The following is a 15,725-nucleotide window of genomic DNA, read 5'->3' on the forward strand; positions in this document are numbered from 1 at the left end:
TGATTGGGGTATGGAAAATTTTAATTCTTATTAAACACAGGGCTTGTAGCATATAGAATAAAAATTTAGGAGAATAAAGGAAGTAGTAACTTGGATCAGAAAAAAAGTAAGAATAGGGGAAAACAAAGATGAGAGTAAAGAATATGTGACCTGAAGCGTTTACTTTGGGATAAGGTTTGCTTATGTTCTGGTCAAAGTAGAAATGGCAAAATTAGGTCTGAACTTCCTCCTGCAAGTCATAGTTCCAAAGAGTTACATTCTTTAAAGCAATTCTACCTATGTCTTTGTGTATTATAAAAACACTCAAATGCCCTCTATCAGTCTCAGGATCAACTCTAAACTATTTAGTCTCTTTAGTGTGCCCTAAAATGCTATGGCTGGATGTCTTTGCAACATAATCTGCCAAGGCATTGTATCTATATTCCAGTCGTATCAAAATCATTGCTGCCTCTATGTTTTTGATGGAATGTGTGTACCTTTCATCTGCTTTCACAAGCCTCAAGTTTTAGCTTTTATTTCTTCTGTAAAGCCTGTCCAGAATTGTCCTACTTTGAGATATAATTCTCTACAACTCTCTCACATTTCTGTACAACTAGGAATTAACAGTCAATTTGCTCAGGCTTATCTAAATTCCAGAAAGAGAACAACTCCATTCTTAGAAATATTCAATGTTGGTAAAGATAAAGAACTCTCCCTTCCCCTCTCTGAAGGCTTGCTTATAATCTAGAAAAGTGAAGATAATGTTTCTTTCTAGAGGAGAGGGTTCAAAAGTTTCCCAGAAGACCCCTTATGAGATTTGGGGTTTCCTAAGCTCAGTGATCCTCAGTTGTGACACAGACCTATAGTGTGCACAGAATCCACCTCAGTCTGACTCTACATTGTCCCATTGGAACTTGGGGCCTTGGGAAACAATGCAAACAAAAACCTCATGCTGCCTGCTGTTCCATAAGTAATAAACTATATAAATCCATTTGGGCATCTTGTCCCTTATAAGCCAAATCTATGCAAGTGTGACAAGCCAACCCAGTGGCTTCCACAAAGTTGCTGCTTAAGAACCGCTTGACTGCTGGACACCTGGAAACAGAGAGTGTGTCCCTTTTGTGTGTTTTCACTGTATACTGTATAATAATTACCACATTTTATATGTGTTTTTCCACTAGTATTAAAATGCCTTAAAAACACACTGCATTTTCACTTTTTTCTATATTTTTTAACGTATAATATATGTTACTAGACAAAAGAGTACAGTTACCACAATACAATATTGTCAAATAATTATAAGGAAGTACTAGAGCATATATTACAGAGAAGCAATAAAGCTTAGTAATTTACGTTTGGACACTGCATTCAGAGTATTTTAGTTCCAGTCCTAGTTTTGCCACTTAAAAGCTGTGTGGCCTTGGGCAAGATATTTAATCTCTCTGTGTTTCATTTCTTTATTTGTAAAACTGGAAACCATAGTACCCACCTCTCAGGCTGTTGTGAGAATCAAATGAGTAAGTGTACTTTTTGCACAACTTTGAAACAATTTTGGCACAATTAAAGGATTCAAAATTTCCTACCCATTATTAATGTCTCTGTATTACAGATAAATATATAAATATAAAAAGCTAAAGATCATTATAAAAGTCAAGAACATTTATTGAATCTGTGAGAATACTGGTATTTTTCAAACTTTATTTTATTTTAGTAATTGTGATCTTTCTATATAATGCTACTTGACATTATGAGTTATAGATGATCGATAGATAGATAGACAGACAGATAGATAGAAAGATAGATTCTCAGGTTCTCTGAAGAACTCTAATACAAGGTCCAAAATTTATTTTTGAAAAAACTGATAAAAGGGTAAAAATCTAATATTTTTGGAACAATATTTGAGATCAGATTGACCCAACTCAAAACTTACAATATCATCTATCCTGCCTTGCAAAATATTATTGAAGGTATGCCTAAATGCCTAGAATTTTTAAATATACATAAGAAATGGAACCTTAAAAATAAATCTTAACAATATTTCCAAATTTATTTAGAATTTTTTTCTAATAAAGAGAATTTTTATAATAATAAAAGCAATAATGTTGGATATGTAAAAAATAAGCAAAAAAAACACAATTAAGTAGAGTTGGAAGACCAGAAGGGGAGCTCTCACACCCTGCGAACAGCAGTGCCCAACAGGAAGAAGAAAGGCTCTTCTGTTTGGCAAGGACTCAGCCAATGAAAAGCCATGGACACTTTATTTACTGTAGCCATAACAACTTCCTTTCCCCTTTATAAGAGCTCTCCTCCCCTTGCCTCACAGGGATTTGCATGTGGCTCATAATGGTAGCAGATCCCAAATTTCAAATCTCTGCTGATCCTGAATAAACCCATCTTTGCTGAAAACATACCTGGCACTCTATTTGAGGTCAAACACATAAAAATTTCCCAATTAGATAATAAAATCAGGACTATTTTTAACTTCCCTATTTATAGACTTGTCAGTATCACTTCAGGTCTTTAGAGAGTTAAAACTTACTATAAATCAATATCAAAGCTTCAGGTGAAAAATATCATGGAGTCGATTCACGAAAATACTAGCAACCGCAGACATAACACTCCTTCTCTGAGATTTTACAGAGATAGTAAAGAAATAGAATGGATTGTATCTCTAGCCTTCTGTGAAGTCTATTAACATGTTAAATATGACATTTTTGTAAGGATGGGTAAGATTCTACCTTTTTTCCCACTATGTAGAAAAAAGTTGAAGCACAGAATAGAGAATAAAGCTGTTTTCACAGTTTTCATCATTTTGGTTTCATATTTTGTGTTCCCAGATTGTTGCTTTATATAGCTGAATGTAAAATTTAGTAAGAATGAATTCCAAGGTAACAGAAGGGGTTGTCATTAGCATTTCAAAAGTCATCAAGGTGCTTAAAGGTATTTTAGCACTTTTCCTATTATCTTTACAATCAGCTATGCTCTCAGGTTTTATTACTGTTATTGAAAATAGACTGATTCCAAATGTGATAACTAAAATACCCACTCCTATTTTTTAATAGATTTTTTTTAGATCAGTGTTAAGTTTGCATCAAAACTGAGGTGAAGTACAGCAACTTACCATATACCCATTCCCCCTCACATGCATAGCCTCCCCATTGTCAAGGTCCCCTACCAGAGTTGTATATTTTTTACAACTGATAAACTTACATTGATACATTATTATCATTCCAAGCCCATAATTTATGTAGGTGCAAACCCTAAGACTTTTAGAAAACTATGACTGATATGTTGGTTTATTTTGAAAGATTTTTGTTTTAGGTCTCCAAAGTAGTAAAAGGTGAGAAGATTTAAAATAATAATACATATGAAAAGCAAGAGTGGTCATATTTTAATGTTGTTATATGATTTCCAATAACATATAATATTTGGAAAGAATTGGCCCTGATGCTCTCCACAGTACTTTACTCTAGGTAAAACCACTTGTATCAATTTTCTCAGTTCCTTAGTAAATGAATATTATCAGAAATATATGTATAGATGCTTAAATATACCTCACCTTGTATACTGCAATAAATGAGGTAAAAGCAAATATGTAATAATGTGCCTCGCCACTCTCCTTAAAATATATTTCCTGGGAATGTATAAGGCAGAGATGATGTGTGTCTAGTTAAAAGCATCAGTTTTACTATATATTCAGTATGCTATTCTCAGTGCCAAGTCTAAGTATCCAGTGAAAATTACAAAGACAATTTCCCCTATCAAAGTTGAAAACCGATGCCCAAGTGATGGAAAAAGATATTTCATGCAAGTAGAAATGCAAGAAAGTGGGGATGGCAACACTCATATCAGGCAAAATATACTTTAAAACAAAGTCTATAACAAAAGACAAAGAATGACATTATATAATGATAAAGGAATCAATACAAAAAATATTGTACTCATTAACACATATGCACCTGATACAGGAGCACCTAAATATATAAAGCAAATATTAGCAGATATAAAATGATAAACTGATAATAATACAATAATATTAAGGGACTTTAACACCCCACTTACATCAATAGACAGATTATTCAGACAGAAAATCAATAAGAAAACAGTGGTCTTAAATGACACATTAGGTCAGTTGGCCTTAATGGAAATCTATAGGACCTTTCATCCAAAAACAGCAACATTCTTTTCAAGTGCACATATATCATTCTCCAGGACAGATTACATGTTAGGCCACAAAACAAGTCTGAACAAATTTAAGAGGACAGAAACTACATCAAGTAGTTTTTTGACCACAACAGTGTGAAACTAGAAATCAATTATGGGGAGAAGAAATAGGAAAAACACAAACACATGGAGACTAAATAACATGCTACAAAAAAAGGGGGGGTCAATGAAGAAACCAGAAAATAAATAGATACAAATGAAAATGCAAACACAGCTTTCCAAAATCTATGGAACATAGTAAAAGCAGTTCTAAGAATGAGTTTATAGGAATACAGGTCTACCCCAAGAAATAAGAAAAATCTCAAATAAACAACCTAAACTACCATCTAAATAAATTCTAAAAAGAAGAACAAACAAAGCCCAAAGTCGGCAGAAAGAAGGAAATAATAAAGATCAGAGAGGAAATAAATAAAATGGAAACCAAAAAAAAAAAAAAATAGAAAAGATCAATAAAATGAAGACCTGCTTTTTTGAAAAGATAAACAAAATTAGTAAGCCTTTAGCCAGGCTATCAAAATAAAAAGTGAAAGGACCCAAATAAACAAAATAAGAAGTGAAAGAAGAGAAACAACAAATATCACTGAGAAACAAAAAAGTCATGAGAATACTACAAACAATTATATGCCAACAAATTGGATAACCTAGAAGAAAAGGAAAAAATTCTAGAAACACACAATCTTACAGGACTGAATTAGGAAGAAATAGACAATTTGAATGGACTAATCCACTAGTAGTGAAATTGAATATGTAATCAAAAAACTCCCAGTAAGCAAAAGTCCAGGACCTGATGGCTTCACAGAGAAATTCTACTAAACAGGTAAGAAGAGCTTGTACCTATGCTTCTCAAAATATTCAAACAAATTTAAGATGGAACTTAATTCATTCTATAAGGCCACCATTACCTTGATACCAAAACCAGACAAGAACACCACCAAGAAAGAAAATTACAGGCCAACATTTCTGATGAATATAGATGCAAAAATCCTCAATAAAATATTACCAAACTGAATTCAACAATATATAAAAATATCATACACCATGATCAAGTGGGATTGATTCCAGGGATGCAAGGATGGTTCAATACTCACAAATCAATGTAATACAACACATTAACAAAAGGGAGGATAAAAATTGCATCATCATCTCAATAGAAACAGAAAAAGCATTAAAAAAATTCAACATCCATTCATGATAAAAACCCTTATTAAAGTGGGTATAGATGGAAAATATCTCATCATAATAAAATCCATTTATGACAAACCCACAGCTAACATTATACTCAATGATGAAAAGCTGAAAAAATTTCCTCTTAATTCAAGAGCAAGACAATTATGTCCACTCTTGTTACTTCCACTTAACATAAAATTGGAAGTCCTACCCACATCACTCAGACAAGCTAAAGGAATCCAAATTGGAAGGGAAGAAGTAAACTTGTCACTGTTTGAAGATGACTTGATACTATATATATAGAAAACCCTAAAGTCTCCACCAAGATACTATTACACTAAATGAATTCAATAAAGTTGCAAGATAAAAGATTAATATGCAGAAATCTGTTGCTTTTCTATACACTAACAATTAACTATCAGAAAGAGAAAGAAAGAAAACAATCCCATTTAAAATCATGTCAAAAAGAATAAAATACCTAGAAATAAACTTAACCAAGAAGGTCAAAGTCCTATACTATGAAAACTATAAAACATTGACAAAGGAAATTGAAGATGATATAAAAAATGGAAAGATACCCTGAATTCTTGGTTTGGAAGAATTAATATTGTCAAAATGTCCATACTACCCAAAGCAATCTACAGATTTAATTCAATACCTATCAAAATACCCATTACACTTTTCACAGAAAAGTGACCCTGAAATTTATATGGAACCACAAAAGACCCCAAATTGCCAAAGCAGTCTTGAGAAAAAAGAACAAAGCTGGAGATATCATGCTCCCTAACTTTAGACTATTCCACAAAACTAAAATAATCAAAATAGCATGGTACTGGTGCACACACACACACACACACACACAAGACATATAGATTAATGGAACAGAATAGAGTCCACAAATGAAACCACATACCTACGGTCAATTAATTTACAACAAAGATGGTAAGGATATACAATGGAGAAAAGACAGTCTCTTCAACAAGTGGTGCTGGGAAAACTGGACAGCTACTTATAAGATAGCTACTTATAAAAGAAACTAGAACAATTTCTTACATCATATACAAAAATAAACTCAAAATGGATTAAAGACCTAAATATAATACATGAACCTATAAAACTAGAAGAGAACATAAGCAGAACACTCTTTGACATAAATTGCAACAGTATTTTTTGGATTTGTCTCCTAAGGCAAAACAAATAATAAGCAAAAGCAAAAACAAACAAATGAGACTTAAAACTTTTTTTTCACAACAAAGGAAACAATTGGCAAAATAAAAAGACAGCCTAGTGAATGGGAGAAAATGATATAACCAATAAGGGGTTAAAATTCAAAATATATAAACAGCTCATACAATTCAGTATTGAAAGAACAAACAACCCAGTTTAAAAATGGGCAGAAGGCTTGACATGTTTCCAAAGAAGATATATAGATGGTCAACAGGCACATGAAAAAAAGCTCAACATCACTAATTATCAGAGAAATGCAAATCAAAACCACAATGAGATATCACCTCACACCTGTCAGAACAGTTATTATCATGAAGTCTACAAATAACAAATATTGGCAAGAATGTGGAGAAAAGGGAGCCCTCATACACTGTTGGTGGGAATGTAAATTGGTGCAGCCATGATGAAAAGTCCCTGACAAAACTAAAAATAGAACTACCATATGATCAAGCAGTTTCACTGCTGGGTATACACCCAAAGAAAACAAAAACACGAATTCAAAAAGACACACGCACCACCGTGTTCATAGCAGCATTATTTACAATTGCCAAGTAATGGAAGCAACTTAAGTGTCCATCATCAGATATGGAAAAAGATGATGTTTTATACACACACACACACACACACACACACACACACACACACACACACACACAATCAGATATTACTCAGCCACAAAATAAAGAATGAAATTCTGCCATTTGCAACTATGTGGATGCACCATATTATGCTTAGTGAAATGTCAGACAAAGACAAAACTCTGTGTTATCACTTGTATTTAGAATTTAAAAAGTAAGACAAATGAATGTATATAACAAAACAGAGTCACAGATATAGAGAACAAACTAGTGATTAACAGTGGGGAAAGGGAAGAGGGAAGGGGAAACATAGGGGTATGGGATTAAGAGATACAAACTACTATACAGAAAATAAATAAGCATCAAGGGTATACTGTGCAGCACAGGGAAACATAGCCATTATTTTGTAATAACTTTAAATGGAGTATAATCTATAAAAATATTGAATCACTAAGCTGTATACCTGAAACAAATATACTATTAAATATCTACTATGCTTCAATAAAACGTTATTTAGAAATATAATAGATAATACAAATGCATAAAAAATTATTCAACAGTTTTAAATTAAAAATTTAAATTAAAAAAGCCCAAGTGAGTTCTAGCTTTTAGCTACATTAAGAAGTTGATATATTTACTAACTCTGGGGAAAAATATGAAAATATTGTGTTCTTATGACTCATTCAAATAAATGATAAAGAATGTTCTATATTTGAAAATATTAGTGCAATATTAATTTACTTGTACATTTCACATATTTTGAAGAATATATAAATCTAGCCTATGGGGACTTAGAACATATCAAGATTCACATGAGCTGACATAAGCTTTAATTCACATGTACTTACCCAGTTTAAGTTTCTGATTTGCTGATACGAGGGAGAATAAAATATATACCTATTTGCATAGCATCAGTGTGTTTTAATTCCCAATATTTTATTATATTTTCAGTGATTAATTTACTAGATATTTCACTATCACTTATCCTCTAACCTAGAGAGACAGAACAAAGATCAATACCACTAGAGCTCTGAACTTCTCAGAAGAAATATATGTATTTATTCATTCAGTAAATACATAATTAGCAGTTATAAGTACTAGAATGAATACTTAGAAATTAAAAAAACAAGTCAGAAACTCAAATTTCTCTCAAAAATGCAATTTAGGAGAAATAATATTAATAATTATATAATTACTTACATAATCTACAACAAACAAAAATATTCTGACAGTTGTATAGTGTTGGAGAAATAGAATTAAAAAAAAAAAACTCAAAACCCAGAAAACCTACCAACAAATGTGGAGGGAAAACAATTTTATTTCTGAATAAGCATGAATCTAGAATGTAATATGCATCACAGGCAATCTGCTAAAAGACTGTAAAGATAGGATGAAATCTCAACCTCTTAGACAGACTAAGGTAAGAACATTTTCTTTTTTTTTTAATTAAAATAATTTTTTTATACAGCACGTTCTTATTAGTCACCCATCTTATACACATCAGTGTATACATGTCAATCCCAGTCTTCCAATTCATCACACCACCTCCCACACCCCCCACCACTTTCCCCCCTTGGTGTCCATAAGTTTGTTCTCTACATCTGTGTCTCAATTTCTGCCCTGAAAATTGGTTCATCTGTACCATTTTTCTAGGTTCCACATACATGTGCTAATATATGATATTTTTCTCTTACTTACTTCATGTTGTATAACACTCTCTAGATCCATCCACATCTCTACAAAGAACCCAATTTTGTTCCATTTTATGACTGAGTAATATTCCATTGAATATATGTACCACATCTTCTTTATCCATTCATCTGTCAGTAGGCATTTATGTTGCTTCCATGACCTGGCTATTGTAAACAGTGCTGCAATGAACATTGGGGTGCATGTGTCTTTTTGCGTTGTGGTTTTCTCTGGGTATATGCCCAGTAGTGGGATTGCTGGGTCATATGGTAATTCTATTTTTAGTTTTTTTAAGGAACCTCCATACTGTTCTCCATAGTGCCTGTATCAATTTACATTCCCACCAACAGTGTAAGAGGGTGCCCTTTTCTCCACACCCTCTCCAGCATTTGTCGTTTGTAGATTTTCTTATGATGCCCATTCTAACTGGTGTGAGGTGATATCTCATTGTAGTTTTGATTTGCATTTCTCTAATAATTAGTGATGTTGAGCAGGTTTTCATGTGCTCCTTGCCCATCTGTATGTCTTCTTTAGAGAAATGTCTATTTAGGTCTTCTGACCATTTTTGGATTGGGTTGTTTGTTTTTTTAAAATTGAGCTGCATGAGCTGTTTATATATTTTGGAGATTAATCCTTTGTCCATTGATTCATTTGCAATTATTTTCTTCCATTCTGAGGGGTGTCTTTTCATCTTGTTTATGGTTTCCTTTGCTGTGCAAAAGCTTTTAAGTTTCATTAGGTCCCATTTGTTTATTTTGTTTTTATTTCCATTACTCTAGGAGGTGGATCAAAAAAGAGCTTGCTGTGATTTATGTCAAAGAGTGTTCTTCCTATGTTTTCCTCTAAGAGTTTTATAGTGTCCAGTCTTACATTTAGGCCTCTAATCCATTTTGAGTTTATTTCTGTGTATGGTGTTAAGGAGTGTTCTAATTTCATTCTTTTACATGTAGCTGTCCAGTTTTCCCAGCTCCATTTAAAACTATGTTTTCCCAGCACTCCCAAAACTATGTTAAATAATAGTGGTGAGAGTGGGCAACCTTTTCTTGTTCCTGATCTTAGAGGAAATGGTTTCAGTTTTTTAACATTGAGGATGATGGTGGCTGTGGGTTTGTCATATATGGCCTTTATTCTGTTGAGGTAAGTTCCCTCAATGCCTACTTTCTGGAGGGTTTTTATCATAAATGGGTGTTGAATTTTGTCGAAAGCTTTTTCTGCATCTATTGAGAGGATCATAGGATTTTTATTCTTCAGTTTGTTAATATGCTGTATCACATTGATTGATTTGCATATATTGAAGAATCCTTGCATCCCTGGTATAAATCGCACTTGATCATGGTGTGTGATCCTTTTAATGTGTTGTTGGATACTGTTTGCTAGTATATTGTTGAGGATTTTCACATCTATATTCATCATTGATATTGGTCTGTAATTTTCTTTTTTTGTAATATCTTTGTCTGGTTTTGGTATCAGGGTTATAGTGGCCTCATAGAATGAGTTTGGGATTGTTCCATCCTCTGCAATGTTTTGGAAGAGTTTGAGAAGGATGGGTGTTAGCCCTTCTCTAGATGTTTGATAGAATTCACCTATGAATCCATCTGGTCCTGGACTTTTGTTTGCTGGAAAATTTTTAATCACAGTTTCAATTTCATCACTTGTGATTGGTCTGTTCATATTTTCTATTTCTTCCTGGTTCAGTCTTGGAAGATTATACCTTTCTACAAATTTGTCCATTTCTTCAAGGCTGTCCATTTCATTTGCATAGAGTTGCTTGTAGTAGTCTCTTAGGATGCTTTGTATTTCTGCTATGTCTGTTGTAACTTCTCCTTTTTCATTTCTAATTTTATTGATTTGAGTCCTCTCCCTCTTTTTCTTGATTAGTCACGTTAACGGTTTATCAATTTTGTTTATCTTCTCAAAGAACCAGCTTTAATTTTATTGATCCTTGTTATTTTTTTCTTTGTTTCTATTTCATTTATTTGAGCACTGTCTTTCTTGATGATTACATTTTGAACAGATGGGAACAAAATCCTTCTGAAAGACCTTCCTGGGTCTTAGATCCGGCAAGAGGCTTATCAAGCTTTTGAACTATCATACATTTCAAAGAGCCAGAGAAAGACCTTAAATTACAAGTTTTGTTTTAAGTGCTTTTAAAAATGCTTTAAGAAAAGGGAAAACAGGAGTCCCTGCCTTATTTTCAATAGGGAGAATTTAGCTCTTATATTTAATTTTATTTGCCCTTCAAGTAGTTATCATTATCATTGTTTTACAAATAAAAAACTCAAGCTTAAAATATCTAAATAATATACCCGTCTCTACAGTTAACAAGTAGCAGAGCTAATTGTCTGTATTAATTAGATGTCTTTTACATGAAGGTAACAGAATCTCCTGTAATCTCCTTTATACTAAAGAGTATAAAAAACAAATTTCATCATTAGGACATAAAGATTTATCACAAAACAATGGATATTTTTTCCCCTTAATCCCCCCAAAAAATGAACAAATTCAAGACCTTCACTTTATCTCTTGCCTCTTTTCTCTCTTCACATTTGTTTAATTCTCTATTCTGGATAATGGAAGTTTTTTTCCCCTAAGCAATGAGGTGGAAAATGTGACTAACTCCTCAATTCAACTATTAATAGCCTAGCCATCAGAGGCTGCTCTCTCTATGTTGTACTGTCCTTAATTCTCAGTCCTAAGGAAGGAAATAACTGGAGCACCTTGGGCTTTAGCTGAAATGGATACTATTCTGTGATCTTCTAATCTCCCTGGGCTAAGGATGGTTTTCCCCGGGTACTAGGAGTCCTGCTGGTTGACAGCCCTGTGTGGGATCTGATGAAAAGGGCTGCCTTACTCAAATCGTGACCCATTATGGGCACGGCCTGAATCCAAGATTAGTAGAGTTGAGGGTGTAAAGGCCTGGCCCCCCTCATTCCATATCCAGGAAAATTCTAAAATCATATGCAGGCCTTCAAAGCTTTGCAGGTGAAGAGCTGAGTCCTTCATGTGATGGTATCTTCTTTCTCTTCCCAATTCTGCTTCTTCCTCTCCATCCACAGGGATTGATTACAAAAGCTCTTCCTAATAAACTTGGCACAAAAACATCCATCACAGAGTTGACAAAAATTCTCTCCTTAACTAACCTTTTAGTCAGAATCCTCTGAATCCTATTTTTGACTAGACCGCACCCTTGACTTCTGTCCTTGGCCTGTTAACCTAGTTTTAGCTATAATTCTGGCAGGTCAATGTAGCTAAAACCTCCCAACCTTGATACATATGATCAAATTCCTCATCCTCTCACTCTCAATATCTTATCAACCTTGCCTGCCCTCAGCAAGAGTCTTGTTAGGTCAGCTTAAGACAGAATTACCCTAAAGACAGATTTTTAAAATTGGACTTTATCTAGTAAAAGATTAAATGTTTACGAATCCAAGAGTGACATAATCAGAACCATGTTTCTACCTTATTATATAAGTGACATATGTAAAATGGCCCATATGAAGGAACAATTTCATGATATACACCTACACACACACATACATACACACTTATGTGAATATGTGGATATATACATATTTATATTTTTGAAATTTATGGTGAACACATTCTGATATTAGAGTATTTAGACCCATAGAGCAAAATTATCCTATATAGTTAAAAGCTGAAATTGACAGTGATACAATTCGATGACCTTAGTCTGATTTCACCAGTTGTACATGTGTATGTGTGTATGTGTATCAGTGTCTACATGCATTCTGTATGTAAATTTTTTATTGTGGTATAAAAACACAACATGAAAGTACCATCTTACCAATACTGTATTGTGCACTTAAAAATCTGTTAACTATATGCAAAATGTTGCATAGGAGATCTCTAGAATTTATTCATCTTGCATAACTGAAACTTTATGCTCATGAATATCAAGACCCTGTGTCCCATTTCCCCCAGTCCTTGACAATTACCACTGTATCTATAAATTTGACTATTTTAGATACTTCACATAAGTGGACTAATACAGTGTTTGTTCTGACACTAGCTTATTTTGCTTAGCATAATATCTTCCTTGTCCAACCATATTGTCACATATTGCAGGATTTCCTGTTTTTTTTTTTTTTTTTTTTTTTGCAGTACACGGGCCTCTCACTGTTGTGTCCTCTCCTGTTGCGGAGCCCAGTCTCCAGACGCACAGGCTCAGTGGCCATGGCTCACGGGCCCAGCTGCTCCGCAGCATGTGGGATCTTCCCGGACTGGTGCACAAACCTGTGTCCCCTGCATCGGCAGGCAGACTCTCAACCACTGCGCCATCAGGGAAGCCCACGATTTCCTTTTTTAAGGGTGAAAAATATTTTAGTATGTGTGTGTGTGTGTGTGTGTGTGTGTGTGTGTATAATTTTACAGTTTCCTTATCTATTTATCCACTGATGGAAACATAGGCTGTTTCCACAACTTGGCTATTTTGAGTAGTGCTGCAATGAACAGGGGGCTGTTAATATCTCTGAGAGATCCTGATTAATTCCTTTAGAACCTGAATTGGGATTGCTGTTTCATATGGTAGTTTTATTTTTAATTTTTTGGAGAACCTACATAGTGTTTTTCACAGTGGCTGTATCATTTTGTATTCCCATTAAAGGTTTACAAGTGTTCTAATATCTCCAATTCCTCACCAACTCTTACTATCTTTTTTTTTTTGACAGCATTCATCCTAACAGATGAACAGATGAAGTGGTATCACACTGTGGTTCTGACTGCATTCCCCTGAGTAATAGTTGTATTGACCATCTTTTATTATACCTATTGGTCTTTTGTAGATCTTCCTTGGAAAAATGTCTTTTCAGTTCCTTTGCCCATGTTTAAAATTGGGTTATTCAATTTTTTTCTGCTATTGAGTTGTACAAGTACATCATACGTTTTGCAAATTAACCATTTATTAGATATATGTTTTGCAAATATTTTCTCCCTTTGCTTTGTATTCTGATTTTTTTTTTCTGTGCAGAAGCATTTTTAAGTTTGATACAATCACACATATTTTGCTTCAGTTGCCTGTGCTTTTGGTGTCATAGACATGAAATCATTGCCAAGACCAATGCCATGAAATATTTCCTTTATGTTTTCTTCTAGGAATTTTACTGTTTCAGGCCTTATGTTTAAGCATTTAATCTATTGTGTTGATTTTGTGTATGGTGTAAGATGAGTGTCCAAAAAAGATTTTTTTGCACATGAATATCCAGTTTACCAACACACTTTGTTGATGAGAATATTCTTTCCCCATTGTGCATTCTTTAGCTAGATTAACTAAGAAAAAACAAAAAAGAGAGAGAAGACTCAAATAAATACAATCCGATTTTTTAAAAACTGATGTCATAGAAATAGAAGGGATTATAGAAGACTACTCTGAACAACTATGCCAACAAACTGGATAACCTCCTAGAATAGATAAATTCTTAGAAACGTACAACCTACCAAGATTAAATCATGAACAACTAGAAAATCTGAAAGACTTACAAGTAGTAAGTAATCCAAAATCCTCCAACAAAGAATATTCCAGGATCCGATGCCTTCGTGGGTAAATTCTATCAAACATTTAAAAAGGAAATAATGACTATCTTTCTTAAAATCTTCCATAAATTTTAAAAGAATACTTCCAAACTCATTTCATGAGGCCAACATGACCCTGATATCAAGCCATATAAAGACACCACAAGGAAATAAAAACTATAGGTCAATATTCTGAATGAATATGGATCAAAAGTTCCTCAACAAAATACCAGTAAACTAAATTCAACAGCAGATTAAAAGGGTCATATACCTTTTAAGTAGAATTTATCCCTGAGATGCAATGTTGATTCAACATACACAAATCAATTTTGTAATACATTAATAGAAAACAGGATAAAAATAATCAACTCAATAGATGCAGAAAAAGCATTTGAAAAAGTATAACATTTCATGATAAAAACTCTCAGCAACTCGGAATAAAGGAATACTGTTTTAAGATAATAAAAGCCATATATGAAAAGCCTAAACCTAACATCATGATCAGCAATGTAAAGCTGAAAGCATTTCTTCCAGTTTATAGAACATAACAAAGATACCCACTCCCATCACTTCTATTAAACTTAGTACGGGAAATACCAGCCAGGACAATTAGGTAAGAAAAAAGTATAAAAGGCATCCAAATCAGAAAGGAAAGTATAAAATTGTCCTTGTTTGTAGGTGACTTGATCTTATATATAGACACCCTAAATAACCCCCAGCACGCTCCCAAAGAAAAAACTGTTAGAACTAATACACAAATTCAGTAAAGTAGCAGGATAAAAAAAATTAACATACAAAAAGTGGTTGCATTTCTATACACTAACAATGAGTTATCTGAAAAAGAAATTGAGAAAATAATCCCATTTATGGTAGCAACAAAAAGAATAAAATAGGAATAAACTTTATTAAGGAAGTGAAAGACATACACTGAAAACTACAATATATAGATGAAAGAATTTAAAGAAGATACAAAAAAATGGAAAGACATCCTAGAGTTCCAGTCCAAGATGGTAACATTGGAGTCTCCTGAACTCACTTTGTCCCATGTACACACCAAATATACAGCCACACATGGATAAACAACCTCTAAAAGAAATCCAGAAACTACCTGAGCAACTGCTGTGCATAAGGTAAACAAGAAATACCACATCCAGTTGGGTAGGAAGGGCGAGACACATTCTTCCAATGAACCCCATGCCTAACCTAGTTGTGAGGGAACTCAAAACTCCAAGCTTCTCCCTGAGGAGCATAGGTTTTAGACCCATAGTCTAGAACCACAGCTTTTAAGATTTCCACCTGAGAGATGGGCCCCTAAAACACCTAGCTCTG

Source organism: Mesoplodon densirostris, chromosome 4 (genome assembly GCF_025265405.1).
Source record: "Mesoplodon densirostris isolate mMesDen1 chromosome 4, mMesDen1 primary haplotype, whole genome shotgun sequence".
Classification (NCBI taxonomy): domain Eukaryota; kingdom Metazoa; phylum Chordata; class Mammalia; order Artiodactyla; family Ziphiidae; genus Mesoplodon; species Mesoplodon densirostris.